Source organism: Tupaia chinensis, unplaced genomic scaffold (genome assembly GCF_000334495.1).
Source record: "Tupaia chinensis unplaced genomic scaffold, TupChi_1.0 Scaffold144288_2, whole genome shotgun sequence".
Taxonomy (NCBI): domain Eukaryota; kingdom Metazoa; phylum Chordata; class Mammalia; order Scandentia; family Tupaiidae; genus Tupaia; species Tupaia belangeri.
In genome coordinates, this window is record NW_006204146.1 from 77,899 (window position 1) to 81,503 (window position 3,605).

Below are 3,605 nucleotides of genomic sequence, written 5' to 3' on the forward strand. Positions count from 1 at the left end.
AGAAGAGGAGATTATTCAGTATCTCCTTCATGTGGGAGCCTAATATAATTCCCAGGGTCTATATAAGAGGGAGGCAGGAAGGTCAGAGTCAGAGGAAATTTGAAGACAGAAGCAGAGTTTGAAGTCTTACCTTTACTGGATGAGACTAATGAGCTAAGAAATGTGGGACAGCCTCTAGAAGCAGGAAAATAAAGGCAAGGGAATATATTCTCTCTTAGAGCCTCCAGAAGGAATTAACGTTTCCAACATCTTGATTTTAGTTTACCAAGATATGTTTCAGGCTTATGGTCTCTTAAACAGTAAGAAAACAAGCTAATTGTTTTAAGCCACTAAGTTTGTGGTAATTTGTTACAGCTGAAATAGTAAACTCAACTGGACTCCCACATGATTGACTGTGGTTCAAGTCACAGACCTGGTAGCTTGCTTTCTCACTTTCTCTCTCTCTCTTTCTCTCAGGTGAGTGGACATGGCCTCTAGCAAATTAAAAATAATAATAATAAATAAAACTAAATAAATATTTTTTTAAAACTTCAACAGTAAAAAAACACAAATCAATTCAATTAGAAAATGGATATGAAGGGACCAGAAGATGGCGTAATGGTTATGTTGCTGGACTCCCACATGACTGAGCACAATTCAAGTCTTTGACCTGGAGGCTTGAAACTCACATCAGGCATGTATGTGTGCATGTCCAAAATCCTGAGAAGAGAATGAAGGAGAAGGGATTGCAGCGTGGCCATACCCCCTGGGATGTGATTTTTTGCTTTCTGTCTCTCTGTCTCTCTGGCAAGTGCACATACCCTATAGCACAAAGTTTTCTTAAAAAAAATGGATATGAAGACATATGTCACTGAATAGAATGTACAGAGAACAAATAAGTACATGAAAAATGTTGAACATCACTAGCAATTAGGAGATGCAGATTAAAATTATAATGAGGTATCAGAAAGACTACAATAAAAAACAGTGACAGGCCCAGCCTGGTGGTATAGTTGATAGAAAACTGAACTGCACTACTAGAAGGCACATGACTAACAGGGGGTTCAGATTCCTGGGTTGGCTTGAAAACATGCCATGCATGTGCATGTGCCCAAGATCCTGCGTAGTTGGAGGGCTGGACTCTGTTTAGGGTGTTTCTCTCTCTCTCTCCCGCTCTCCCCCACCCTCCCCCATACATGTATGTGTGCTCTCTATTATGAACAAAATAAACTTTTAAAAAATGATAAAAAAATTTAAAATAACAAAACAAAAAACAGAGACAAAACCAAATGCTGCATAAGTCACAGAGAAATTGCATCTCTCATACACTGTTGATGGGCATGTAAAGTGGTGCAACCACTATGGAAAATAGTTTGATGATTTCTTATAAAATAAATCAATTACCATGTAGCCCAGAAATTGCACTACTAGACATTTATCTCAGTGAAATAAAAACGTATGTTTACACAAAAACTTATAAATGTTTTTAGTGAAGCAAAAACAATCCAGATGTCTTTTGGTTGGTGAATTGTTAAATAAATTCTGGAACTTCCAGACCACAGACTACTACTCAGTCAATAAAAAGGAATGAGTATGATATTTATAAATGACAACTTATATCTTCAGGACATCATGGTTAGTGAAAAAGCTGATCTCAAAAGATTATGTACTATATGCTTCCAATTATATATCACCAACAAAGTGATAAAGTTGTAGAGATGAAGAATAAATCAAGAATTACCAGAGGACAAGGACAGAGGTAGGGTTATGTGTTATACATGGGTAATATGAGGGAGTTCCTCTGTATAATAATGGTCATGGGAATTACACAGATCTCTATATGGGATCAAATTGTATAGACACACACGTGCATGTGCACAAACATACAAAATGTGTATAAACAATAAAAACTCTGGGACCAGCAGTTAGCATAATGGCTATGCCGCTGGACTCCCACGTAGTCGGCCGTGGTTCGCGACCTGGACCCGGTGGCTTAAACTCACGCCGGGCACGTGTGCATGCGTGCCCAAGATCCCAAGAGGAGAATGGAAGAGAAGGGATTGCGGCATGACCATCCCCCCTGAGGGGTGATTTCTCACTTTCTGTCTCTCTGTCTCTCTCTGTCTGGCGAGCGTACACACCCTATAGCAAAAACATCTCCAAAAAAAAAAAAAAAACCTCAATAAGGCCTGTAGTCTAACGGTATTATTATGGCACTGTCAATTTCTTGCTTTAAAAAAAATTAATGTATTTTTAAATTTACATTTAGTGTAATGGCCCGTGTTCCTCTGACTTCATGGTGTCCCCTGCCTAACCCACTGGTGGCAAAATCAGAGCACCCCTAATTCCAAGTCTATGAAGCTCCACCCAAAGCTGGCCCCAGCATCTTGATAAACTGCTCAGCCATGGCTCATGGCCCTAAGAAGCATCTGAAGTGGGTTGCAGCTCCATAGCACTGGATGCTGGATAAACTGACCAGTGTGTTTGCCCCTCATCCACCCACTGGTCCCCACAAGCTGTGGGAATGTCTTTCTCTCATTTTCCTAAGAAACAGACTTAAGTATGCTTTAACAGGAGATGAAGTAAAGAAGATATGCGTGCAGTGATGTATAAAGATTGATGTTAGCATAGTGGCTATGTCGCTGGACTCCCATGTAGTCGACTGCAGTTCAAGTCCCAGACCTGGTGACTTAAACTCATGCTGGGAGTATGTGCATGTATGCCCAGGATCCAGAGAGGAGAATAGAGGAGAAGGGATTGCAGCGTGGCCATCCCCCCCGGGAGGGGGATTTCTCGCTTTCTGTCTCTCTGTCTCTTTCTGGCGAGCTCACACGCCCTATGGCAAAAAAGAAAAACCTTACCAAAAAAAAAAGATTGATGGCAAAGTCCGTACTGACGTAACTTACCCTGCTGGTTTCATGGACGTCATCAGCATTGACAAGCCCGGAGAGAATTTCTGACTGATCTGTGACACCAAGGGACATTCTGATGTCCATCGTATTATACCTCAGGAGGCCAAGTACAAGTTGTGAAAAGTGAGAAAAATCTTTGTGGGTACAAAAGGAATTCCTCATCTGGTGACCCACGATACTCATACCATCTGCTACCTGGATCCTCTCATCAAGGTGAATGACACCATTCAGATTGACTTGGAGACTGGCAAGATTTCTGATTTCATCAAGTTCAACACTGGTAACCTGTGTATGGTGACAGGAGGTGCTAACTTGCAAAGAATTGGTGTGATCATCAACAGAGAAAGACATCCTGGCTCTTTTGATGTGGTTCATGTGAACGATGCCAATGGCAACAGCTTTGCCACTCGGCTCTCCAACATTTTTGTTATTGGCAAAGGCAACAAGCCATGAATTTCTTTTCCCCAAGGAAAAGATATCTGCCTCACCATTGCTGAAGACAGAGACAAGAGACTGGCAGCCAAACATAACAGTGGATGAAATGATCTCTAGATTTTATGGAGAGGTCTTCATACTTAATTAAAGATGATATAGCATCAAAAAAAGAAATGCAGTAACATAAGTAAATGAAAATTAAAAGATACCCTGTTTAGATGTCAAAAAAAAAAAAACCTTTAGTCACTGTACATCTTTAGAGCATAGAAAATAGTTCTT

The 3,605-nt window shown here is 40.6% G+C and overlaps 1 pseudogene; it reads left to right on the forward strand.

Annotated features, from left to right (window-relative positions):
- The first annotated feature begins 2,384 nt into the window (after nt 1-2,384).
- On the forward strand, nt 2,385-3,431 carry LOC102484897 (40S ribosomal protein S4, X isoform-like; annotated as a pseudogene).
- The last annotated feature ends 174 nt before the right edge of the window (nt 3,432-3,605 follow it).